Consider the following 27,414-nt stretch of genomic DNA (forward strand, 5'->3'; position numbering starts at 1 on the left):
CTGCGTGGACAGAGCAGGTGCCTCTCTGCGTGGGGGCATGCTGGGCTCATCCTCTGCGACCCAGAGCCGCTGCAGACAGGTGCCTGTGGAGGAGGCTCCCCACCTGCGGGACCAACCGCCAGCTTCCTTCCTCTCTCCAGGGCCTAGGCCTGAGAGCATCTGTCTGCACCCGGCGGTTTCCACTTTCCCCCACGTGCACAGCTGTGTAACGTCTCAGAGTCAGGCTGCCCCTGGTGCCGAGGTAGAAGCTGAGGTGGCGTGCTTTGCCTGGCTTCTTTCTGGAAGACAGAGGGACCCCGAGAGGCGTCTAGCTTGGTAGAGAAGCCCCTTTGATTTCCACAGCCTGAAAATTCCCGGTTCTGGTGAGGCTGGGAGTGGAAGAATTTCACTTCACTACCTCCATCTCTGAATTTAGCTGCACTGCCGGTGTTTGCAGCATTCTTTCAGAAGCAACCCACTTAAAAAGCTGGGTCCTTATCACCTTAATTTAGACTCTCTGCTGATGTTGCTATGACAGTCCAGGGAAAGCTTTCCCCCCTCCTCAGGCCTGCTTCCCCTTCAGTTCCTGTTTTTCCTCCTGTCTTACCTGTCTTCCGTCATGAGACTTAACCTAATTAAAATATGTATTTATGTTACACGTATAGGTGTTTTGCCTGCATGTAAGTGCATGAACTGCATGCATTACCCGTGGGGGCCAGAAGAGGGCATCAGATCCCTGGAACTAGGAGTTACAGCCGGTTGTGAGCTGCCACGTGGGTGTTGGGAACTGAACCCAAGTCCTCTGCAGGAGCAGCCAGAGCTCTTAATAGGTGATGACTCGCCTCTCTAGTCTTTAACAGTATTTAATGAGAAGCTACAGGAGAATAGAAGTGCTTCTATTGGAACTGGGATGGTTACTTTGCCACCTTCGTAGGATCTAGAGTAACCTAGGACCCAAGCGACCGGGCGAGCCTTTGAGGGGTCTGGATAAAGGGTGTCTGAAGGAGAAAAACACCTTCCTTGTGGGCAGCACCGTGCTGTGAGCCCCGCCCGTGCTGTGGGCCATGCCCGTGCTGTGGGCCCACCATGCTGTGGGCTGTGTCGTGCTGTGGGGCCGTGCTGTGGGCTGGGATCCTGGGCTGGATAAGAGAGAGAAAGCAAGCTGAGCCCTCCTTTCTCGACCTGTTCTTCAGCAAGCATTTTGTCACAGCAGCGAGACGAATAATTAATACCACAGCGTATCTGACTTCTAAGGCACTAAAATAAAAAATAAATAAATAAAAGTGCCTTTTAGAATATCACGAGCTGTGGGTTATCATGTCTGATGGAGTCGCTGGTCATATTGTAGCTTGACCAGGTTTTACCTGGATTCCCATTCGTGGCTGCCCTTGCCCTCTGAAATTAATAAACACACATATGCACACGCCTACACAAGCACATCCACGTGCACACGCGCGTACACACACACACACACACACACACGTGCGTGCACGCATGCACACATACCACAATACTCTCTCCTGGAACTTGCTATGTACACCAGGCTGGCCTTGAACTCGTGGCAATCCCCTTGTCTGTGTGTGTTATAGCCAGCATGCACCGTTTGCCTTATCTTTTGAATTGTGAAGCTCTTTGTTTTGCGAAGCTCTTCCCAACACACCGAACATGCCGCCCCTCCCTCCTGCTTGTGCTCCTGTTCTGCCCGGACGCCCGCCCGCCCGCCCGCCTGACTGGCTTTCTCAGGAGCCCATTTCAGTCTCTCCCTCGCAGTGTTCATCCATCCTTCTCTTCCGTGTTGGGCCTCTTGTTCTTCCTGGGTTTGCATTTTTCCTTCCTGGTTTTGTGTTAAGCCGGCCGTGGTGTACACAACTGTAATCCTAGTCCTTAGGAGGGAAAGGCCGGAAGATCAGGAATTCAAGGATAGCCTCGGCTACACGGTGAGTTCGAGGCCAGGCTGGGCTACCAGAGGACCAGACCAAAAGGAAAGAAACCACACCTTTGCTTGTTGGAGCACATCCTGTGGGCCATAGGTGAGAAACGTTAAGTAAATATTTAGTGGCTGTGCTACTTACTGTTTGTTCTGCCCTCGCCTGCCCTGCCAGTAGGCAAGTGCGATGTGTCTTCCCTGCTGTGTCAGGCTCTCAGCGATGGCTGCTGACACTCAGATGAGGAATGAATCCCTGGGGGCAATTCTGCAGCCACCTCACTGCTGCTCTAAGGGCCTCCCGACAGGTGTGGCTCCCTCTGGCCTCTTCCCTCCCGCCTTGATCAGCTTCTTGAGTGACTCTCTGCTGTTCACTATGGGACATAAGCTTTCCTGCTAAGCGTCAGGGCTGCCAGCCCACCAGTGTGGGCCCTAAATTCCCAATTGCACATTTTCCCTCTGCTTCTAAAGTGTACTGACAAGCTGGCTCTCAGCTGTGCCCAGCGTTTTTGGGCACGAGCTTCCACAATTCAGATATTCTTCCCAAGGTTGGGCAGGGATATTGGCATTAGGTAAACACAAGAATGAGAAGAAATATACATTTACATTTTTATTTTTATTTTTTGGTTTTTCAAGACAAGGTCTCTCTGTGTAGCCTTGGCTGTCCTGGATTTACTTTGTAGACCAGGCTGTCCTTGAACTCACAGCAATCCACTTGCCTCTGCCTCCCGAGTGTGCCATCACACCCGGCACATTTTAAAAAATTTCAGTTTGTTATAATTTATTCAGATTACATCCCAATTGTTATCCCCTCCCTTGTATCTTCCCATTCCCACCCTCCCTCCCTCTTCCATCCTATTCCCCTCCCTAGACCTCTGACAGAAGGGGACCTCCTCCCCCACCATATGACCACAGCCTATCAGGTCTCATCTGGATAGCCTGCTTCCCCTTCCTCTGTGTGCCCCCAGGACCTCCCCACCAAGGGGAAGTGATCAATTCTGGGGCATGAGACCCATGGAGAAGCAGCCATCCATTGGCTAGATCTGAACAGAGTCTAGGTCGGCTGCATGCATTGTCCTTGGTTGGTGCAATACTTAGTGCAGGCCCCTCTCCCGGGTCCAGATCTGCCAGCCTTGAAGGTCTCCTTGTGGGGCTCCTGAACCCTGTGGGTCCTTCCATCCTCCCATTCTTCTGTACCACCTGGAGTCGAGCAGCGAGTTCCTGCATCTGTCCCGAAGGGCTAAGATCCGAAATATATAAGGAATTAAAGAAAGCGAACACCATCAAACCAAATATGGCAATCGGAAAATGGGGCACAGAGCTAAGCAGAATTCTCAACAGAGGAACATCAAATGGCCGAGAAGCACCTAAAGAAATGCTCAACGTCCTTAGTCATCAGGGAAATGCAAATCAAAGCGACTCTGAGAGTCTATCTTACACCTACCAGAATGGCTAACATCAAAAATTCAAGTGACAGCACATGCTGGCTGAGGATGTGGAGACAGGGAACACTTCTCCATTGCTGGTGGGAGTGCAAACTTGTACAGCCACTCTGGAAATCAACCTGGTGCTTTCTCCGAAAATTGGAACTAGTGCTACCTCAAGATCCAGCTAGACCACTCCTTGGCATATACTGAAAGATGCTCCACCATACAACAAGGACATTTACTCAGCTATGTTCATGGCAGCCTTATTCCTAATAGCCAGAATCTGGAAACAACCTAGATGTCCCTCAACCGAAGAATGGATAAAGAAACTGTGGTACATTTGCACAATGGAATATTCCTCAGCTATTAAAAACAAGGAACTCTTGAAATTTGCAGGCAAATGGATGGAACTAGAAAAGATCATCCTGAGAGAGGTAACCCAGACCCAGAAAGACACACGTGGTGTATTCTTATTTATAAGTGATTGGTAGCCCATCATTGATGTCCTCTGAGAAACATGCATTTTTAACATCTTTGTTTTCAGCACATCTCCATGTGATAGTGGAGAGGGAGACCCTGTCTATTTTTTCCAAGGTTGAGCTGGTTCGCCACAGACATCCTTCCCATGAATTTAACATTCAGCCTTACATTTTATTTTAAATGAATCTTCATGCCTGTGTGGTTCTGAGGGTGGAACTGTAAGACCTGGAGGGCTAGGTCCTACTTCCCGGAGCCCAGTGAGACAAGAGAGTCCAGTCAGATGCAAACAGTAAGAGATGCTTTATTTATCAACCACGATGGGGTCTACCAAGCTCTATTGAGCTGGAGACCCCGAATAAGCAAAGCGTGGGTCTTTTATATTCTTACCAAAGCAGAACTTAGTACAAACATGATTGGTTAGTTGCCCTTTAAAATGATTGGTTACTAGTTATTTTATCCTTGAGGAGACAAGAGCTCAGCTTGGGGCATCACGTGCTCAGGACAGGTAAGAGGGTGTGGTTTTAGAACAGATCTGAGGCCATCTTGGAAGGTACCGAGTGGTCAGGGTTGAAAAACAATTTTTCTATCTTTTCAGAACCTGAGGCCTTGCATGTGCGAGGCGAAGTGCTCTGCCATCCTGCTCTGCCCAGTTGATGGCTCTTATTCACCTGCGTTGCTCTTCTCCAAAATACCGTTAATAAATCACCTCTGCTGTGGCTATGCGCGTCTGGTCTACAAATAAAGGAAGTTTAAGTTGGACGTGGTGAGCCAGCCCTGGGGAAGCTGGGGGCAAGAGGAGCGTGAGAACGAGGCCAGCCTGGGCTACACGTGGGAGACCCTGCCTGGGGAAAAAAAAAAAGCAGACTCCCAAACCCAACCCCCCCCCCCCCAAAAGACAACCAAGCAGACAAAGGAAGGAAGACACGAACTGGGAAATTCACTCCTCCTGTTGACTGTTGGTGAGACCTTTGTGCTGTTCCATCCGCGGTGGGAAAAGCAGACGCCTGCAAAGGGGGGAGGGCGGGGGAGGGCGAGGGAGGGCGAAGCTTTCGTAATAGCCGTGCAGGTTTTAGTGTAGGTCAACTCTACAGAACGTGGGAAGAGAGACTCTCAGCTAAGGAATTGCCCCCATCGGATTGGGCTGCGGGATATTTTCTCAATTGCTATTGGATGCAGGAAGGCCCAGCCCACTGTGGGCAGTACCATCCCTTAGGCAGGTGGGCCTGCGCTATGGAAGAAAAGTGGCTGAGCCAGTACGCAGCACTCCTCCATGGTGTTTGCTTCAACTCTTTGCTTCCAGGCTCTCACTTCGGCTTTCCTCGGGGTCGGAAGCTGAAGTCGGTCCTTTCCCCCCGCCCAGCAACTGTAAACCAAGCTAGAGCAATCGCTAGAGCAATCCATTTTCACTACTGAGGTCTGCACCTGTGACCTCAACATTTCTGACAAGGCCTGACCCTCCCCCTCTCCCCAACACTGCGGTACTGAGGCATCAGACCTCACCCTGAGTTTGGATGGGTGCGAACCGGACACTTGCGCGATTATAGTGAGAATACTTGTGAGGGAAGAGAGGGGGCGATTCACGTCAGCAGGCGGTGCGTGAGCTAGCTACCGGGCAAGGGTGCGCAGGACCCTTGGCGGACGCTGACCGCGCTACTTAAGCAAGGCGTTGTTGGAACGGTGGCCGCAGCAAGGCCTAGAGGCAAAGGGAGCTGGGCGCAGAGCCAAACTCCACCGCACTGTACAAGTGCGAGCCCAGGCGAGAGGTTGAATTTCCTACAGTTCGCAACTTATAGAACGCGAGAAACCCGCGGGAAACGCCTTACTTGCGTGACTGTTGGGGGCGGGGACCAGGTGATGGGAAAGAAAAAAAAATCGACGCCGACCTTTCTTTCCTCCTTGCTTCATAATTCCTGGTACTGTAAGAAATTCGGCCGAAAAGGGCATGTTTATAAACCTTGTTCCGGGCAGTGGAAATGAGAGCAAAGCCCTGGCCTTGCGGTTCTGTCCGCGTTTGGCAGAGGACGACAGCTTTGAGCCAGAGACGCCTCTGCAGCCTGTGGCGCTCTGCTGAGTCACCGTCCAGACCTCGGAAACGACAGTGACGAGGCACAAGCACCACATGACTGACTGCAAACTTTGCTTTGTGCTGTAGGAAGAAGGAATCGTCACGGCAGCTGCTGTGGCCTGAACCCACTTGGTCTCCTTCAGTGTCTGCCTAACCAGGGTATAGGAGGCACCCCCCCCCCGAATAAAAACATACCAAACAAAACAACAACAACAAAAAAACCCAGTGCCACGCTTGTCCTTTCCCAGACATTCCTTGTCACGTCAGGATGTCTTTTTCCTCTTGGAAGCTCTCCTTGTGGTCATAGCAGCGTCATTGCAGCGTTCAGCTGTGACCCTGCAGCGTTCTCGGGCAGGCAGATGAAATTTCAAAGAAGAGGCCTTTGGCCTGGTGTCTGGGATTACACAGGGATTTGGCGAGTTAATCTCTTCTGTGTCTGTTGTTGGGGAAAAGGAAAACAGAGTTGCTCTTTTACCCTCTCCTGCCCCCATTCCATGTCTGCCCCCCCCTTCTCTCCTGGAAGGCGGGGAGGCAGAGGAGGGTTGGGCAGGTCCGTTTAGCCTCTGAAGGCCAGCTGGGTTCACCTTAGACCTCCAAAGTGGACACTGCTGGTCACAGTTTAAAGATCCTAGGAGGGGTACTCCGCAGCCTCCCTAGAGAGTCAGGTCAGAGAGTGAGCTGTCACTGGAAAAACGTAATTTTCTTATTATACTAAAAATGCACAGCGCCAAGGACTGAACCTAGGCCTCTGCACATACTGGGCAAGGGGGCTCCCCTTCTGACCTAGATTCCCCAGCCCAGGAGTGAAAATTAATTTTAAAAAATCATTTTTATTTTTATAAAGTTATGTCTATGGGTGTTTTACCTGGGTGGATGGCTATGCACTATTTGCATGCAGTACCCTCAAAGGCCAGAAGAGGGCGCTGTATCCTCTGGAACTGGAGTTAGAGGTGGTTGTGCGTCACCAGGTGGGTGCTGGGAGCCGAACCCAGGTCCTGTGCCAGAGCAACACACGCTCCTAACCACTGAGCCATCCCTCCAGCTCTCAAACTGAATATTTTGATGCATAAAGTCCTGGGTCTGATATCTACATACCTAGTTTCCAAAACAAACAGAGCAAAACAAACAAACAAACAAACAAAAAACCATTTAAATTTGTGGTGCCAGGGTCCAATCCAAGGCTAGCAGTCTATTCTCGGTGCCCCTCCTTAAACCTGAAAGAGTTCTTGTTCTAGTTTTCTGAGTACAAATGATCCCTTTTTTTCCCCTGCAGGTTCTGCAGTCACAAGGAAGCACCCCACATTTGGATGCTTCCAGGAAAGATGGGGTCCCCCCCCAATGTCCACGTGCTAGCCTCCAGAAGGACCACATGTTCTCCCGTCATCACAGTGGCCCGAGGCTTTGCAGTTCCCCAAGCACTGACTAGGTGCTTGCAGTGTCTGTGAGTGGCTCTCTGAGACCAACGTTTGGCCCTTCTGCCATTGGGGGGGGGGGGGGGGCGGGGGGACAAGCCTGGTACGTTGCCTGTTTCTGTTTAGCCTATGAACTAAAAATGGATTTACCCTTGGCTGTCCTGGACTCACTTTGTAGACCAGGCTGGCCTCGAACTCAAAGAGATCCGCCTGCCTCTGCCTCCCGAGTGCTGGCATTAAAAGGCGTGTGCCACCACGCCCAGCCTGGATTTACCTTTCTTAAGTGGTTGAAAAAGAGTTGAAAGAAGAATGCTATTCAATGGCATGTATGTGTGAGGAGTGCCCCTAAGTAAAGTCCACTGGAGGCCAGCCCTGCTGTTCCTTTATTTCAGTCTCATTGGATACTATTTGTGGCTGCCTTCCCGCTCCAACGGCCGTAGTGGGTGGCTATGACAAACGCTACAAGGCTGGCGAACCCTAAAGAAAATTCTCCCGAGGCCTTTCCCAGGACAAGTCTGCCAAACCCTGTCTCAGAGCTTCAGCGTCTCTGGGCTCTGCCTCCTCCGTGATGACGTGGTGTCCAGGATAGCCCCTCAGGCCTCGGCCCCAAGATGAGAAGACCGTCTCCTTCCTCGGTGGCCTTGTTAAGTCAATGGTGGTCAGGCTGCTTCACCTAAGCCTACAGGGGGAAGGCCAGAAAAATGCGAGACCGGAAAGGAGGGCGGGGTCAACTTGGGGAGGGGCGTGGCTGGGAGCAGAGGGCGGGGTCAACTTGGGGAGGGGTGGCTGGGAGCGGATGTTGCCAGACCTCCTCCCTCGGTGGCCAGGGCGATTAAATATCCCGTCTTTGCTTTTCATAGTTGTTTGTCTCTTTGGTTGACCTCCTGGGGAAGGGGTGACGAACCGAGATTGCTGGTGTGTGTGTGTGTGTGTGTGTGTGTTGTTGTTGTGTATCAGAATGTAATTCACGTGACTTGAAGGGAGAAAAGACTATTTGAGGGGAAAGGAGACCGGAGAGCAGAGGGGTTGGCGTGAGCTGGTAGGGAAGAGCATGAACAACCACAAAGTATAATGACACAAGTGCACAAAAATGCCACGTGCAACTCATTAAATCGACTTTTAAAGTAATTGGGGGGTGGGTGGGAAATTATGTACAAAATAAAGTGTCACGACGTACAGTTGTTACAGGAGATTTTTAGGGTCAAAGCCTGGGGCCCTGGCAACCGCGGCAATCTTGGAAGGCTTCTTTTTCTTCTTCGGTTTGTGAGCTCCATCTGTCTTTCGTCCAACTCCTCAGTCCAGGCCGGAAGAGGAAGAGGCAAAATAACAAGAGGACGCCCTGAAGCTGGGCAGCAAAACCATTCCTAGGAACCTGCAGGACTCATGACGCGTGGCCTCTCTTAGCGACAAGGGTCGTGTGTGCGTGCGCAGGCGCTTTGCCAGCCTTTGCTGGACCTCTGGCCTTGCCAAGCGAGACACACAGAGGAGAGCAAGGGAGTCCCGCTCCGCCCCCCGGCGAAGGCGACACCTGCTGCAACCCCCTTTTTGTGTTGTGTCGCTGGGGCTGCCCGGTGGCTCCTCTCTTCTTTCTCGTCAGAAAATGTGATCGGCCATCCCACAAGGTAGCAGCAGCTCCCAGCCACCCGCGAGGCCAAGCTCTGCCTGCCTGAAGGCATTTAGGGTTAAATAAAAAAGGAACAAACAATGGTGGAGTTCAGAAGTGACAGCCACCTGACAAACAAAACAAGGCAACAGTGTATATGTATTCTAAAACGTCACTATTTTGTGAGTGTGGTAACCGAGGGCCACGCCCATGTGATCTACTGTTTATGTACATCCCACATCCTGGGCCAGTGTTTTTTGTGTCTTGAGTCGGCTGACTCGAGTTCACATCTGTCATACACAACTACTTTAACTTTATAAGCAGAGTTACGTTTCATAAAAAGCTCAGCCATAGCTGGGCGCTGGTGGCGCACGCCTTTAATCCCTGCACTCGAGAGGCAGAGGCAGGTGGATCTCTGAGTTCCAAGCCAGCCTGGTCTACAGAGTGAGTTCCAGGACAGACAGGGCTGTTACACAGAGAAACCCTGTCTCAAAACAAACAAACAGCAGCAGCAACAAAAATAATAATAAATCTCAGTCTCGAGGCTGGAGAGATGGCTCAGTGGTTAGAGCATTATGTTGCTCTTGCAGAGGCCCCAGGTTTGGTTCTCAGCTCGCAGGCAATGGCTCAGAACCATCTGTAACTCCAGTTCCAGATAATTCGATGCACTCTCTGGCCTCCGTGGAATAGAATACACACTTTTTTCTCCGTTGCATTTTTATAACTCTTAGAGTCTGAACTACTTATACACAGTCATGGACTGTCTTGGGTAGTGTGTGTGTGTGTGTGTGTGTGTGTGTGTGTGTGTGTGTGTGTGGTGCATACCAGGCACCCGCCTGCCCTAGTCTCCTGAGTGCTGAATTATAGACATTTGCTAACAGGTCTTTTCCCCCCCAGTGTTTCTTTGAGTATGTGTTCAGTCTCTCATGCAAAATACAAACTGGTTTAGATGAAGGATCATGCTGTGGGATGCTATTTGGATTCTAGGATTGTACATAATTTTTTTTTGAAAAAGGACATCTTGAATGTTGAACGAGGAGCCTGCCTTTCCACATAAATATATTTGCAGATCTGAAAACAATCTTTTATTAGACCAAACATCTTTTTTTTAAAAGCCCTTTCCTTTAACATGTTATTTTTATAGGTGCTAAAAGAAACACAGTGTGGTGGTAATAAGACCAGACACTTGTTGGCTTCCGGCTGCGTAGAGAACACTTTCCGGATCGCTTTCCCATGAAAGAACTGTTTTCCTCCTCCTAAGAACTTGGGAGAGGCTGGTGTGGCTGCCGCCCTCATCCTACACCTTAGGAAACCAAGGCGCAGTGCCGCCGACGTCATCGCCAAGGTTAGACCGCACCGCCAGGTTCCGGTGGCTGGGCCCCGAGTCCAAGGCTTGCCCACTGCACTCTGCAGCTCTCTCACAGGCCAGTGAGAGAATAAAGAGCAGAGCTGTAATTAGAAGCCGGGGAGGAGGCGCGGAGACCATCTCAGGGTTCGGCTCTCGGGAGCCTGTGACGTGGAACGAGTAACAAAGATGCCACATGCTAATGAGGTTGGGAGAGAGGAGAGTCTGAGTCTGTGAGCTGCGGGCCTATTTTTAGAACTTGATCTTCTGATGTTACGAAGAAAACGATGATGCTTCCCAGTTGCTCTCTCTGTATTTGAGACCTCTGACTGGGATCAAGTTTTTTTTTTTTTTTTTTTTTTTTTAAGGATGTTCTCCCCAAACTCGGGCTAATGCACTCTGTCGGGCTTTTCATTACAAGCTGCCATCTTACACCTAATCCTTTTCCCCTTTATAGCTAGGAACTCTGCCGTGGGGGCCTTAAGTTCTTTCAATATCTTTAGGGGCCAGTATTCTTGTGTGGGCTTCTCCAGCAAGCCAATTCTGCTCCTGAGCTCTTGGTGTCGTCCGGTCCTGTCTTCCATCTCCTCGCTGGATGGCAATAAAATGCTGAATTATTACTCATTTTGTGAGGTCCCAGAGGTGCCTGTCTAGAGGCTACTCTATGTGCTAGAAGCCCTCTCAGGTGGGAGGGATGCCTAGTCACCATTTAAACATGCAGGTTTTGTAATAGGACCACCACCCCCATAGCTGTTCGCAGCCAAATGCAAAATGGGATCAAATGAAATAAGTCAGCATAAAAGGGAAGCAGGGGGGGAGGGGGGAGGGGTGTCTCTTTGGTGCCCATCTCTACGTCAAAGCCTTTCTTCGTGTCCCATGTGAGAAGCGATCGTTATTAGTTCTGCGAAGCGCAGTCAAGCTGAAGTTTTTAGTTGTCGTCTTCAGTTCTGCCTGGATTCTTTCTAGCAGTGTGTTCTCTGGAAAGAAATTTAAAGACTTTTGAAAAGATTTTCGTTTTGTGTGCCCGAGTGTGCCTGCATGTGCAGTACCGGAAGCGGCCAGAAGGGGGCATCAGATGCCCTGGAACGGGAGTTACAGACGGTTGTGAGGCATCATGGGGGTGCTGGGAACCATCCTCTCCTAACCACTGAGCCATCCCTCCAACTCTCCTCTTTAGGGAAAATTTGAACCTTGTTTTCTCCTCCTCTTCTTTTTTTGTAGCCCAGACTGGTCTTAAATGCATTATGTAGCTAAGGTTGACCTTGACCTCTTGACCCTACTATCTTCCTTTTCTTTTTCTTTAAAAATTTTTAAAATTTACTTTTATTTTATGTATGTTGGTATTCTGCTCCTCTCTGTATGTGTGTGTGTGTGGGTGTGTGTGTATGTGTGTGTGTGTGTGTATGTGTGTGTATGTGTGTGTGTGTGTGTGTGTGTGAGAGAGAGAGAGAGAGAGAGAGATCCCCCTGGAACTGCAGTCACAATGTTGTACACTGCCATGTGGGTGCTGGAAATTGAACCCTGGTCCTTTGGAAGAGCAGCCAGCACACTTAACTGCTGAGCTGTCTCTCCAGCCCCGTCTTCCTTCCTTTTATAAGTTCCGGGTATCACCATACCTGGCTAGAAACTATTCTGAAGAAATATAACACATTTATATCTATAGTGAAAATGTATTTTTATTTGGGTCGACCCTAAGGGGAACCACCATTTAGAATGTATATGACGTACAATACAATGTAGTTCAGTGGAAGAAACTAAGGTGAAACACTGCATGATTATTTCTTTATTATGAATGGAAGGAATTATATTAACTAGCCATCTGTTGGCGCAAATTTATCTTCTAGGATTAAAAACAAGTTACATAACCTTTTAAATGTTTAAAAGCCGGAGAGACGGCTCAGTGGTTAAGAGCCCTGGCTCCTCTTGCAGAGGGCTGACTGGCGCTCAGTCCCGTGCCCTCGTGTGAGCTCACAACCACCCCAACTCCGGTTCCAGGGGATCTCACGCCCTCTTCCGCCCCCACAGGCAACTGCACACGTGTGGTGCACACACTTACATGCGGGCAAAACATTCATTCAGGTAAAATAAACACATCTAAATAAAATAAAATAAAAAGGAATTCTAGTGTCTGCGATTTGGGAACAAACTGTGCCCAGTGTTTAGAGGCTGTCGTTAGAACAGTGATGGGGAAGGTGGGGTGCGCAGCACCCTGGGTTTTCTATCCTGTTCATCACCTCATCCAGTGCACACAGAATTAGACCCGCTTCTCTCCAACAGGGGCAGGTTAGACAGGAGGCTCTCCATTGGAGAAGGATGGCTGAGGCGGGAGATAGGGGGTGGGACATCCGGCAGGCAGAAAGGATTCTGGGATAGAGCCAGGTGCCGGGGAGAGGCAGGGCGGGACAGGGGGCGGGGATTCATCAGAGAAGATGCGGGGAGGACAGACACATGGTACCTGGGCAGAGGTAAGCAGCCATGAGGCAGAACATAGGTGAATATAATTGGGTTATTGTTATAATGAGCTAGTCAGCGAAGAGCCTAGCTATGTGGCCAGGTGTTTGTAAATATTTATCTTGAGTCTCATGAGTCATTATTCCAGGAGCTTGGGGATGGGGGGAGGGGAGAAGGGGCGGGGCGGGAGTTGGGCAGGGGGCGGGCGCAGAGGGATGAGACCCTATAACAGATCATGAGTGTCCTTCAGAAGTGTAGGGGTTAAAAGCTTGGTCACAAGTCTGTGGCAGATATTGGGAACTGGTGGAATGCTTAGGAGAGGATAGGAGGGGGGCAGAGAGAGGGGGGGAGTGGCGACGTCATCGTGTCTTTGAAGGGGCCGTTGTCTCCTTTTGTCTGATGTTGCTTCGTGGAAGCTGTGAAGTAAAGAGGTCTCCCACCCCGGAGCACCAGGTCTAAAGCGACAAGAGCAAGCCACTGTGCCCCGAAACCCCTGAACCCACAGGTCAGAAGATCTTTCCTCTGTTTAAGTTAACTATTTCAGGCTCCTAAAAATTTTTTTTGTGGGGGAGGGGCAGGATGCGTATGCTACCACACATATGTAGAGGTCAGAGGATAAGATTTAGGGTTGGTTCCTGGGAACTGAAATCAGAGCAGCGGGCAGTACAGCAAGTGCCTTTCTTTCTTTCTTTCTTTTTTTAAAAAATATTTATTTATTTATTATGTATACAATGTTCTAACTGCATGTGCACCGGTAGGCCTGAAGAGGGCACCAGATCTCATTATAGGTAGTTGTGAGCCACCATGTGGTTGCTGGGAATTGAACTCAAGACCTTTGGAAGAACAGCCAGTGCTCTTAACCCCTGAGCCATTTCTCCAGCCCGCAAGTGCCTTTCTTTACCTGCTCTCCTGCTGGCCCAGCCTCGGGTGTTTTGTTACAGTAATGGAAAGCTGGCCTATGTAGGAGGCTTGCTGGATACTGCACATGTGAGGTTTTAGGGTCACTGTGGTTCAGGCCCCGGTTCTGGATCTCTTTCCCCGGTGACCTCAGGCACACTGAATTACATCTTCTGCATCTACAATAAAAAGGATATACCTCCCCCCGACCCAGAACTACAAGCTGTTGTTCTTTTAAAAATTGAAACCAATAGGCATGGGACACGCCAATGGAGTCTCCATAGCAGCCCCAAGCCTAAGCTCCACGTCCGAGTAGGCCAGGGACGCTGAGGCCCCGTGAATGCCCAGTTCTCCCCGACCCCAAGGCTTAAATTGCAACAGGCCAGTTTGATGACATTGCGTTTGAGAAGCTGCTGTGACATTAGTAAAACATACCTCTGCGTACGTCCGTGAGGTTGTTTTCAGAGGTGACTCTGACATGAGGGCTCCTCCCCATAAACGTTTAAATCCATGGACACAGTTCTGTGTGGTGGTGACCGTTGGCACTGGGGCCTGGCTGGGAGAAATACGTCCCCGGGGGTGTGCGCCTACAGCTAGGTCTCAACCTGCGTCTTTCTTGCACTCCATCTTCTCTCTGTGTTTCCTGGTTATCCGTGAAGGGAGCTGCTGCCCGCTGTGTCATGCGCCCATCGCCAGGATATTCTATCTCAGCACACTGAGGAAACAACAGTAACAACGGGGCCGGGTGGTGGTGGCACACGCCTTTAATCCCAGCGCTCGGGAGGCAGAGGCAGGTGGATCGCTGTGAGTTCGAGGCCAGCCTGGTCTACAAAGCGAGTCCAGGACAGCCAAGGCTACACAGAGAAACCCTGTCTCAGAAAAACCAAAAAAACAAAACCAAACAAACAAAAAACCCAGTAACAACAGAAGCACCTGTGACATGAACGCTCTGAAAGCGCGCACAGCATCAGTAGGGTCAGGAGGCTGCGTCAGTGGTCAAAAGCGCTTGCTGCTGTTGGGAAAGGATCTGGCTTGATTTCTGTCAAACCTGTCCACTAGCTCATAACCATCCCAACCACCTGTAACTCCAGTCCCAGGGGATCTAGCGCCTTCTTCTGGCCGCCACAGGCCCTGCACTCACATACTGCACATACACACATGCAGGCAAACACATAAAATAAAAATAACGAACTAAAAAAATTACTCATTCTTGCCTTTAAGTTGTTCTTCCAGGCATTTTGTCACAGCAACGGCAAAAATAAACCATTCAGGGTGGAGTCTAGACACCTAGATGCCTGAGTCCCCCAAGGGCTATAACAACAACACTGTTAGAAGCTCAGTAAGCACCCCATCCCCACAATGACCGTTGTCAGTGTACCCGTAGAGATGGCACACAAGGGGAGTTTTATAGGTGATAACACGCTGCACAGTGACTGAATGCCTGCCATAAAGTGCACTGCAGGAGCAATCTCTGCCACTCAGCATTTTACACCCTGCACCGGCAATGTCCCCACAGCTGTGTGCATGGTCTGTAAGGAAAGAGAGGAAGCTGAGGGCGCAGAGCAAACGAGTCCAAGGCCACAGATTGACAGCCATGGGGCTAGGATCCAGGTTCCTGGCTGTTATTGATTTTATAAATTGATGTTTGTGGGGTCTCAGCACACGTGAGGGCAGCAGAGCATTGATCCATGGGAGGGAAGGAGGAGATTTGGTTCAGCATAACTCAGTAGCCAGTGTTGATTCAAACCTTGAGAGTCTGACACCAAGTAATTTATTTTAGGCATATATATATATATATATTGAGACAGGGTTTCTCTGTGTAGCCTTAACTGTTCTGGACTCACTTTGTAGACCAGGCTGACTTCGAACTCACAGAGATCTGCCTGCCTCTGCCTCTGCTGGGATTACAGGCGTGCGCCACCACTGCCCAGATATTTTAGGCATATTTAAGCACAGCACAATTGGGTAAAAAAAAATTTTTTTTCTGGTGATAGCTTAACTTAATTCGGTATGCACAATAAAGCTGAAGACGTGACTGCGTCGAAACGCTTTGTGAAGTATGTGTGACATATTTCGTAAAGACGGAGTCTATAGGTTGACTAAGAAAAACAAGCTCATGAGAAGGGTCTGGGGGAAGGCGTCGGTGTGCACTTGGCCACGCAAACAGTGCAAATGTCACCAGGCCACCAACCACATCCGCTCCCAGCCTCCTGAATGGATTACAGTCTCTCTCCCCCCCCCTCTCTGAAGAGACAACCTGTGTGTTTTATGTTCTTGGTCCCCTAGTGCTTATTGTGAGCACAGGACACCCCACAGATGCCGCGACGCATGGGGCGCCAAGTAGCTCCTGCCTTCCGTGGGCCCACAGTGAGTCTTGCTGTCCTCGGCTACAGAATGCGGCTCCAGGACTCCAAGACCTATGAGGACAGAAGGACATAACACGAGTTAGGGAGGACTGTTGGGGACCGTGGGCCATGTGGCCAATGTTCAGCCATCATGTCAGCCGTCTTGTCATTTACCAGAAGCCAGCGGACCCTGCTGTGGTTCGGCAGTTAGACTAAAGATAAGATCTAGACGGAGCCACCCTGTTGTAGTTTAGCAGTTAGATTAGATAAAGATAGCGAAATATTCGGTGTGGCAGGACGTGGTGACCTGCCTGGAATTCCTCGAATCTTGAGGCTGCCGTAGCAATATGCTTCCCTGCCCCCTGCCTTATGAAAACTCTGTGAATTTTTTCAATAAACGGGGCTTGATCAGAATCCAGACTTGCCCTCATTTCTTTGTGTCTCCTGCCCCCCCCTCCACAGGTACCCACTGAAGACCCTGCAGGCCGGGTTACAGGACAGCCAAGGGAAGCCGACTCCATGGCTACTGGGAGTAAGAGGGAGGACAGAGCAGCAGTTTGAGGGGTGCTTCTGCCCTCATGTCCGGGTTACAGACGGTCACAGTGTGAGGTGTTAGTGTGCAACACGCTCTGTGTCTGTGTCTGGGTTGGCCTCTTCGTTGCTTTGCCAGACAAGGTTAGGGAGTTGACTCAACCGGCTGACCCTGGGGTTCCTGGGGTTAAAAACCTGTCTGAGGGGAAGACGCTGGGTCTGTTTTGGTTTCAGTTGCATCTCCTCTGCTGCGTTGGGGACTTTCTGGCTTATAACAGTACCTGGGCATGTCTTTAATGCCCTCTGAGGTCCACAGTGTGCCTCTTGCCGCCTTTTGGCTGCCGGGGGCTATTTGGAGGGCCGGGGTTAGCAGTGGGCTGTGGGTACTGAATTTTTAAAAAATCTGTTTGAAAGAGCTCCTCCCTTGCTCTACACAGGGCCTTCTGTCTGAGCCCAGACATGGATTAGTATAGCAAGGGCTGAGGTTTATAAGACTTGAAAACAGGGAAATAGTTCAGAGACCAGAGACGCGTGCCTGAGAAGAGCTCTTTCACCACCCCACTGTCAGTGGGACAGTCCACCATATTTAGCTGTGGGTGTAAGCTGTGTTTTAAAGTGAGAACTGTCCCCCAGAGGCCATTTCCGTGTGTGTGTGTGTGTGTGTGTTTGTGTGTGTGTGTGTGTGTGTGTGAGAGAGAGAGAGAGAGAGAGAGAGAGAGAGAGAAAGAGAGAGAGAGAGAGATATTTTTTAAAAGATTTATTTATTAAGTATACAGTGCTCTGCCTGCATGTACACCTGCTGGCCAGAAGAGGACATCAGATCACATATAGATGGTTGTGAGCCACCATGTGGTTGTTGCTGGGAATTGAACTCAGGACCTTTGGAAGAACAGGTGACACTCTTAACCTCCGAGCCATCTCTCCAGCCACACTAATTCCCACACGTTTCTTACTTAGCACTCTCCAGCACAACACTGTATGGCAATCAATTTTCTTTAAACGTTGAGAATTTTGTCTGCTAATTATATGTTCGTCTGTCCGTATTATATTTTGAGTCTATACTTGACACTGTGATGGGGCGGAGGGTACAAAATTGTTAGGACACAGTCCCCATAATTAGACCAGGAAAACAGAGAAGTAATGCAGTAGTTAAAACAGCATAGGTTGGGGCTGGGGAGACGGCTCTAGGGCTAAGAACATGGACAGCTCTTCTGGAGGACCGAGATTTGATTCCCAACACCCACATGGCAGCTAGAGACCCTCTGTAATTCCAGTACTAGAGCATCTGGTGCCCTCTTGTGGCGTGTATGGATACTGCATGCGTGAGGTGCGTGGCAAAACACCCATCCATAAAACAAACAAGAAATTTTGAAGAAAAAAAAAAGTGTAACTGTAATAAGGATGAGGAAAGGGGGTGTATCATGGGGTGCTATGGGGCACAGGAAAGAAGTCCAGGGGTCATGCAATGGCAGTGTCCTCACAGAGTCTTTTAAGGTAAATGGGGGAGCTTGCCAAGCGAAAAGTCCCACATGGGGAAGATGGGTGTGAACACAGGCAGCCTGAGGAGGCTGGAGTATTGGAGAGCAAGGAAGAGCTGGCAGGGCCGCATCACAAGCACACACTGCACCATCTCCAGGGAAGAGGGTTCTGGAGCCACCAGAGCACGTGATGCCCAGTGAGGGCGCGTGCGCGCTGATTTGGCGAGTTCCGGTTTCAGCAGGTGCATAGAGCATCTGGTGCCCATGGCTGAATTGAGTGCATAGGCTAAAAGCTTTTAAAAGGCTGTCTGAGTTCTGTTCCATAAACCAGAGAAGCCATGTGGTTGGCGCTCATCTGAGCATGCTGTTCTGGCACAGTCCGTGGGGAGGGCTTGAGGGTCAGCCAGGAAGGCGATGCTGAGGGTGGAGGTTGGTGAGAGAGACGGTGTGCATAGGATGTTAAAGATCATGGCTCGGCCAGGCCAGCTCGGCCAGTGCCGCCTGCAGACTCTGGAATGAGAACCAGGTCTCTAGGCTTCCTCAAGCTAGTGTGGTGTGGCCTGTCATAGCAGGCTGACCACAGTCGTCAACTGCTCCCGCCTGTGGGAGAGATGCGCTGGCAGAGGCCAGCCACGCCCCTCTCCTGGGATTATCCCGCCCCCTGAGTATGGGCGGGGTCTGAGCTGGCCTTTACCATCAGGCTGCCGAGATGGATGGTCGACTTCTGTGAATTCGTTTCCCCCAGAGTCCGGCTTTTCTCTGCGTAGCAAGTCTAGCTCCCAGCTGGCTTCGGTAAAGCAAGCCATCAGGCCTCGAGCCACCTCATTGACGATGCTTCAGTTACAAAGAACTGAGGGCAGAGCGCTGGCCGGTAGCCAGAGAGGAACACACCAAACACTGAAAAGGCGGGGAGTTCTTTGGGCTGGAAGAAAAGGATGTTCACAGGTAACAAGAAACCAGCGGACAGTACAGAACTCACGGTCAGAATACCTCCAGCTGCGGCGCTGATGGGCTCATCAGTTTGCCTTTAGGAAAACTATTGAATATAGTAGTGGTAGCAACAAAGTAAAACCCTATGATAGGAAAGAAAGAAAGGAAAGAAGAAAGGAAGGAAGAAACAAGCCTACAACTAAAGAAAACAACTAAACCACAAAGGCAATGACAGGAAGGAAGGACCAAGGGCCCACAGGACTAAGCCCCGGTTATACAACATGGCAGGAGAAAACCCTCACCCGTTGTGAACGGCCTTAGTGGTGTAACTCTCAGACCTGGCACTCAGGAGGCAGAGGCAGGTGGAGCTCTGGGAGTTTGGGGCCAGCCTGGGCTACACGGTGAGTCTCAGGTCAAATCAGCCACACTGGGAGATGCTGTGGCGGTCCTTTTGCTTTTCAGAACCAAGTGACGCAGGATGGTCAACTGGAGCAAGGTGGGGAAGTGAAAACACACCAGAATCCTCGTAGCCCCTGACACAGCTACAGCCGCCTTCCAGTCAGACATTTCTCAACAGCCTTGTCGGGCGCCATGCCAGAGTGTAATCCCTCCAAGGACTATGCCGATGTGCTTGTCTCTGGCGTTGTGTGTGGGCCGTCCTCCCAGCCTCGTTTCTTATGTTGACTTGTGCGCCTTCCAGGTGGACAGCCTTGGCTGTCTTGGACTCACTTTGTAGACCAGGCTGGCCTCGAACTCATAGTGGTCTGCCTGCAGGCATGTGCTGCTGCACTCGGCTCTCCAGGTGGCTTTCTTTCTTTTCTTTTCTTTTTAAAGATATATTTATTTATTATGTATACTGTGTTTTGCCTGGATGTAAGGCCTACAGGCCAGAAGAGGACACCAGATCTCATTGTAGATGGTTGTGAGCCACCATGTGGTTGCTGGGAATTGAACTCAGGACCTTTGGAAGAGCAAGCAGTGCTCTTAACCTCTGAGCCATCTCTCCAGCCCCTCCAGGTGGCTTTCTAAAGCTTTAAAAGACCCAGCGGCCTCCACTCTGTCACCTGTGTAGCAAAACCTTCTTCACACGGAAGCTAGGAACACCACCAGAGCAGAGCAGGAACCCCAGCCACCATCCCGTGACAAACAACGGCGCTGTGAGGGGAACCGTGGAGGAATATTTGCATGCAGAAGGCTGTCCGTTCTAGGTGACCGGGAATTGGTCTTGGGATCCAGCAGCTAAGGGAACACGGGAGGAGGCATGAGCAAAGGCTCAACACACCCTGGAAAGATTCCGTCACCTGCATTAACTGTTCCTTCAGAAGAGCAGCACTGAGCTCAGGGACATGGACGGGGGCCACTGCTAGATTTGTCTCTGTAATCCATGGCCACTCTCCTGAGCCTCAGATGCTTTACTGGCCACACCAGCCTGATGCAAGGGCTTTGGGCTGGGCGAATATGTCCTTTCCAATTCCTTAATAGTTTCTGTGATATTTTTATCCTATTGCCAAGGCTGCCTGTGCTGGACACGTATGAGGAGTGGGTGCCTCTGCAGGCTCCACTTTCACTCAAGCACGGTCTTTTTGTTTGTTTGTTTTTCAAGACAGGGTTATTCTGTGTAGCCTTGGCTGTCCTGGACTCACTTTGTAGACCAGGCTGGCCTCAAACTCACAGAGATCTGCCTGTCTCTGCCTCCCGAGTGCTGGGATTAAAGGCGTGCGCCACCACACCCAGCCAAGCACATGTTCTGTATAGGCAAAACCTCTGCAGCTGGAATGCAGGCTGTGTGCCTGGGGTACCGCAATCTGTGGCTCACTTTTTCTGTATGGGGAAATCTAAACAGTGCATTCCCCTGTAATAACTGACTCCCCTAGGAGCCTGCTGATGCGCTCTCTACCTGTGACTCTTCTTCCTCCACACCTGTCCACACAATCCACACCCGTCCACTCAATCCATGCCCTCCACATCCATCCACACCCATCCACGCTCATCCACGCCCTCCACACACTCCATACACATCCACACGATCCACACCTGCCACACACGTCCACGCCATCCACACCCGTGACGCTTCTGGGCTTTGCCCTGACTTAAGGCACGCTTGGCTGTCTTATCCAATAGAGTCCAACCCAACATTAACGAACCAAGGAATCTGCATTTCGGCAGACTCCTTCCCACCCACCCCATTGCCTTGTATGGCTCCTGCATGCAGCCGCCTCAGCCGTTCCTCTAAGCAAGCCGTTCAGAGGCTCACAAACGCTGAATTTGGCTGTGGTCAGGTTTCCCCTACGGGCTGTGACTCTGCACTTGACGTCCGGTGACCTAGATGGGCTCACCACTTACTGCCTCCTTCCCTGACCCCTCTGAAGGGCACTGGCACGTTACAAACTTTACTGCCATGCCAGCCTAAATGATAGATCAGGACCCACAGCGGGTCCCATAGGACTCCCAAGGCCCCCTGCAGAACTAGCTTGTTTCTGAGCTGCCCTATGACCCCAGCCCTGTCAGATCTGGAGAACTGAGCACCAAGCACTGCCTCACTCATACTTAGTTCTGCCCTCAGTAACACCCGTCTTTCCTCTCCTGGCCTCCCGCCTCTGATAATGTGACCACCGACCGGGTAGCAGTGGCCCACGGGAACCAGAGCACCAGAGCCTGGCCGTCTTTACGTTGCTTCATACGATGCAACCCCTACCTCAGTGAGCTCCCCTTGCCACTGCTCTCTCCCCTTCCAGGCCCTCACACAGATGCCATCCAGCCCCACGCCCACAACCGCATAAGCTAGACTGTGAGCGAGTGGCTCAGAAGCCTTTCCCTGGGTCATGAAGTCTGAGCGCCAAGCCTTGACTACATGAGGCTTGCTCGCCACTGTTCATTATGAAGCCCCTGCCTGCATGACTTCCCCCTCATGGCGCAGGGCGGGTATCCTGAGGGGTATGGTCTGTCACCTTACTGCACTCTTCCTCCTCACTGTCCCATCATTCCCGTGGGCTCCATGTTTTTGAGTCCCATGCGGGCCTAGTCAGCTTCTACCTTCCAACCCCACTTAGAACGGCAGGACAATGGCTCCACTTGGTCCTCCTTTCTTCCTGTTTCTGTCAATTCAGAGGCCAGAGGCATCATCACATATGTTTTTCTCTTTGTGATTTCTTCTTTTTGTGGGCAAGTTCCTAGAGCGCAGACAGCTGAGCCTTCGTTGCATGTCTTACCACCTACAGGCAAGGCCACGCAATGGAGGCCACTGTACCAAAGGCCACACAATGGAGGCCACTGTACCAAAGGTCACACAGTGGAGGCCACTGCACCAAAGGCCGCACAACTGAGGCCATTGCACTGAAGGCCGCACAACTGAGGCCATTGCACCAAAGGCCACACAACTGAGGTCACTGCTGCACCGAAGGCCACACAGTGGAGGCCATACCCTGCTTATGATACTGTCCCAGGCTGGTTACTTTGGGGGGACTGCAATACATTTCTGTAACCCATCAGTTGTTGTGAGGGGTGTCCCTAAACTCACACAATAGACCCCATTCATGGAGAAGGTGTGCCTCTCTGCACAGAGGGTGGTTACCCTGGCATCCCTCCAGGACACTCCATCCTTAGGTGGAACAGCCTCAGCTGCAGACCTTACCTGTCACAGTAGAGGAAATACAATTGTTACTATGGAAAGGCGGATGCCAGTCCATACCTCGCGGGCCAGGACTGCCCCTGCAGAGGGTCCACCCTCAGATGGCTTAGGTACAGCGGCACAGCTTACCATCCAAGGCAGGGACAAGGAAGCATCCCTTCCCAAACCCATCTGCTGTATCCCTGTTTAGGTACCAAGTGTCACAGTAACTTTTCCTAAAGAGACTTGAGAAAACAGTCTTGTCACCCCCAGATAGGGTACCAAGGACAGACCATGACGTTATTATGCTTGAGTCTAGCTTAGAGCCAGAGTTTGCCTGTAGCGACATAGAGGAGCACGGCTGAGGAATGGCGGACCGGAGTGTGAACACTTTAAGGCCAGCTGCACCACTGAAGACTGTCTTTCCTGTCCTCAGAGGAGCAGGTCTCCTTGTGCACTGACTTGCGTGTCCTCTTCTCCTTCCGGGGTGGAGGGTGGTGTGTCGACTCTTGCGAGGCCTCGCATGGGTAAGCAGCTGCTGTCTGAAGACTGTTGCAGCCATGTTATGCTCGGAGGGATGGGGTGCTCAGAGGGTGTGTGTGTGTTCACAGTGCCTGAATGGTACCGAGTCTGGACTTTGCCTCTGCTAAACGGATGCTAGTGCTCATTTGAGTTTGTCCCCGCTTAAGTTCCAGGACACAGGCAGAATGTGACAGGAATGGCCTCTGGTCCAGTTCCCAACAGAGTTCCAATTTCTCTCTGAACTCGCAGGCGACTGGCCTTCGCTGTCCGCATTTCTATCAACATCCTGGTCTTTTTCACTTGCACCCGAACGACACATTAAGCTCTGCTTGCAGCCTTTTGCAGTTGCTTTAGCTCTCAGCTCCAAATCCTCCCATATTTTAGTTGAAAAAGCTTACAAACCGTGTGGTCTGGTTTACCGCAGCAATTAGCCTGCGAAGTATTCATTTTCTCCATTAATGAATTTCCTTGGGGCTATGGATCTGACAAAAGGCTGAGGAGGATTTCCACTCCCGGGTTATTTGGTGTCTAGACCACGATGTTGGGGGAGGCCCGCAGCTGGAGACGGGCGTGGTCTGAGATGCCTCGAGCTGGAGGGGCCCCACTCACATCTTGGTGGCTGACCGAGAAGCACCAGTGAGGCTAGAGTGGGGTGCATGGCTGTGTGCATCGAGAACCCCCCGCCTTAGAGCAGGAGGCACAGCTTGGAGGACTTTGAGGAAGGATGGCTGCGCATCCTCTGGCCCCGCCCCCACAGAATCAGTCCCACCACTTTCCCTTACAGAGGCAGTGGCTGGGGAGCAAGTGTTCAGACGTGTTGGCCTGTGGCAGACAGTTCACGTTCAGCGTGTAACATGTGCTCTGGGGGGGAATGGATGAAGATGAGGTAGGTAAGCGTTGTTCGAATTGTTCACCGCCAGTGACGGGGTTTAGAGGAGAAATGTGAGGTGAGACTCGAGAAACGAGTTAGGCAGCCTGAACATAGGGAGAGAACCCCAAAGAGAAGGGACAGGTGCACCATTTGGGGGGTTAGTCAGTCAGCAAGAAGTCACTCGATCCCACAGTCCCGCTGCAGGGCGTGGCTGCCGTGGCCACGCCCTCTGCCTGGGGGCGGGGCTTCCGCCTCCCAGAGACTCACTATAAAACCCAGACATTTTTATTCCACTTTCCTCCCACTTGACTTTGCCCTTTTCCCACCTCCCTGCCCTCTCCTTCCCTTCCACCACCCCCAAGAACGCGCTTTCCCTTCCCATCCGCCTCCCGCACCGTCGCCATTAGCCCATTCCGATTATTTAATCAACCACAGATTTTGTATCATTCGTGTACATAAGCCACTACGACTCAAAATATGCCAGACAAGCTAGAGCCAGAAAAGGAACTAGGTTTTTTCATCCCAAACCTATCACTCCAAATTCTCGATTGCTGAAGGACACCAGAAAAACAAGACAGCAGAGGATTTGGGGCCAGGAGGGGCTGCCTAGGGGGAACTTCCGGGAAGAGAAAATGGATGCTCTGACATACTGTTCCTCTTCGCCCGCTGAGGTTGGAAATGGTCTGTGACGGGGGTCAGTTGGCAAAGCACCGCTGCCTGTGAAGAGAAAACCCAACTACTTGTCTGTGACCGTGCCTCAGTGGGTACACTGAGAGGTGACGTCCTTTTCAGTGCAGTGGAAGACAGTCTGTGCGTCACAAACAGAGCAACGGTTGCCAGTATTAGCCCGAGTGATCTGTCTACTAACGCATTAGCTTTCAGCAGGGTAAAGAGGGCCTTGCTGCTGTTTTCTTTTTTCTTTCTTTTTTTTCTTTCGAGGCAAAGTTTCTTTGTGTAGCCTTGGCTGTCGTAGACTCGCTTTGTAGACCAGGCTAGCCTCCCGAGTGCTGGGAGTAAAGGCGTGTGCCACCACGCCCGGCTTTGCTGCTGTTTTCAATGGAGATCCCCATTACTCCAGGCTTCAGGTGTCGACCCTGTAAGCTATGCGCCCACACCACGACCAAGTTTTGTATCTGTCGTAGTGATTCGTTGCTGTGAAGAGACACTATGACCATGGCACTCTTAAAAGGGAAAACATTTAGTCAGGGCTGATTACAGTTTAGAGGGTTAAGCCCAGTATCATCACGGTGTCCAGAAGGCAGCTGGAGCAGTAGCTGAGAGTTCTCCAACTGGACAGACAGAGAGGAGAGGAGGGGAGGGAAGGGAAGGGGAGGGGGAGGGAAAGAGAAGGAGGGGAAAGGGAGACTGCGTGGCTTGAGCTTCTAAAACCTCAAAGCCCACCCTCTGTGACACACTTCCTCCAAAGCCAAACCTCCTACAAGGCCACTCTAAGTGACTCCTGGGGGGCCGTTTTATTCAGACCACCATGGTTATCTGTTTGTTTAGCAGCCTCAAGCCCTGGGGTTTAAAGTTTTGAGCTTACATAAATACAAAACCATAAATAGAGGAGAGCCCTCACAAACTACTGCCAAGGACTTTTTTTTTTAATGTTTATTTTGGCATACCTAGGAAATACTTTAAATTCTTAACATGGGAGGCAGTTCTTTTCACGGAGACTGTGTGACTGCGCCTTGTCTCTCCCGGCAGGCGGAAGACTAAGCGCAGTCAGTGTGTGAGGTAGGACCCGACGTGGGGAGCGGACCTACGCATTCCTCTTCCCTGTCTACCTTCTCAAACGACCTGCAAGAGGTGATGGCAGCGGAGACAAGACTGTCGTTCTAAAGGTCTCTTTGGCACACTGTGGCGTGAATGTGGAGGTGTGAGGGCGACTTCCAGGAGGCAGGTCTCTCCTCCTGCCTTGTTCTGAGGCAGAGTCTCTCTTGTTTCTGTCGCTGTGCCAAGAGCACTAGGATTCTTCTTCAGTCTGCCTACCTGTGATGTCACTGCTTACCTGCCACGGGGGGCGTGGCCCTGCGACGGGGGGCGTGGCCCTACCATGGGGGCGTGGCCCTGCCACGGGGGGCGTGGCCCTACCCTGGGCCACATAAAAGACACCCTGCACGTGGCTCGCTCTCTACTCTTTTACCTCTACTTCTGTCTCTACCTCTCTTCCCTACTTCTCTCTACCTCTCTCTCTAGCCCCCCTCTTTGTCTCTGGGGTACCCCTTCCCTCTTTCCTTCTCCCCATATAGTCATTTAATAAACTCTGTAAAACATAATATCTGCTGCCTGGTATCTTATATTTTATCATTACTTTAATTTTTTATATATAACACCGAGTGCACAGCCTTCTGGTAGATTGCCCCCCAGTTCCACCTCCCATCTGGCTATGGGGGTGCTGGGGTTACAGACCCACACCATCTTCCTTGTCCAGCTTTCTGTCGTGGGCACCAGGAATCCAAAAAGCACCTTCACCTGCCGAGCCAGTTCCCGGCCTCCTCAGCATCTGAAGTCTCTCTCCTGCGTTTGTCAAGTTCCGTGTCCTCTCTGGAGACCTGGCCTTGCTGCTTCTCTTCGTCTACCTCCTTCCTACCTGCAGCTGGGGAGAATGCCGAAACTTCCCATGTGTGGGCCAGGTCAGGCTCCACTCGCGCCTCAGGGTTAGCCTAGTTTCTGGGGACAGCTGCAGGCTCATTAGTGCTAGTCACAAGGCTGGACCGGACCTGGGGTCCAACAGTCGCTGTACTGTACTGTCATAGGATGGAGTTTCGTTTGTCATAAGCCTGAGGTCTAGGGTGGTCCCACATGTCACATGTTAGTTCTGGCCTCCTGGTCCCTGCGTGTTTGAGATGTTTCCCACCGCGGTGGGGCTGCTTATACCACGTGGTAGGATGGCTCAGTGGGAAGTGGTACTTTATTTCACAGTGCTTGTTGAAGAAGAAGTCAGAGGATTTTAACAGAGAACTTAGCGTAAGGAGTTGAGTGAACAGATAAGAACTGTAAAAAGGAACCCAGGCATAATATTAAGCACAAGGGGCAGCTGCAGGCAGGACCAAGGATTGAAAGGTTGCAGTTATCAGAGCCCAGAGCTTGGAGGAGGGGGTGGGGCAACAGGGCTGGAACTGACAGAGGGACACTGCCTGGTTGAGCTGATAGCTTGGGGCCAACGGTAGAGATGTAGGCTTATGCTGCAGCCAGGAGGCCTGGCATCAGGCTCACAGGCCTCTGCCATGTGGGGTGATACCCACCAGTGCCCCCCCCCCCCCGAGCCCTGTGCATTCCCCCTGCAGTCGGCAGACGGCAAAGCAGCAGCACTTGGCTCTACCGGCTCTGCCGCCGCAGTGGGAGGTTGAGAGGCAAAGCAGTGAATGACTCAGTAACTTCCAGAGTCACCTTAGCTATGAGGCTGTGCTCCAGACTTAGCTGCACGCCTGTTTTCCTGTACCTTGTCTGTCACATTGGAAATGCTAAAACGCTGGGACAGTAGCACACACCTGTAATCCCAGCACTCGGGGAGACTGAGACAGCAGGAACCAAAGTTGTAGGC

At 51.2% G+C, this 27,414-nt stretch overlaps 2 long non-coding RNA genes across 5 annotated transcripts; both read left to right on the plus strand.

Annotated features, from left to right (window-relative positions):
- Window positions 1-4,549: 4,549 nt before the first annotated feature.
- Window positions 4,550-8,042, plus strand: LOC311585746. The gene is made up of 3 exons (XR_014775334.1): window positions 4,550-4,769; window positions 7,149-7,316; window positions 7,680-8,042. It is a non-coding gene; the product is annotated as an uncharacterized lncRNA (long non-coding RNA).
- Window positions 8,043-12,630: 4,588 nt separating this feature from the next.
- LOC311585744 lies at window positions 12,631-26,148 on the plus strand. 4 transcript variants are annotated; one of them, XR_014775329.1, is made up of 6 exons: window positions 12,631-12,700; window positions 13,063-13,191; window positions 18,683-19,268; window positions 23,781-23,886; window positions 24,539-24,753; window positions 25,575-26,148. It is a non-coding gene; the product is annotated as an uncharacterized lncRNA (long non-coding RNA). The 4 variants fall into 4 exon arrangements; XR_014775330.1 differs by lacking the exon at window positions 24,539-24,753; XR_014775331.1 differs by lacking the exon at window positions 24,539-24,753 and having other exon boundaries at window positions 23,781-23,882.
- The last annotated feature ends 1,266 nt before the right edge of the window (window positions 26,149-27,414 follow it).

The sequence above is a fragment of the Acomys minous genome, assembly GCF_964271855.1.
Source record: "Acomys minous genome assembly, chromosome: 16".
NCBI classification, from domain to species: Eukaryota; Metazoa; Chordata; class Mammalia; order Rodentia; family Muridae; genus Acomys; species Acomys minous.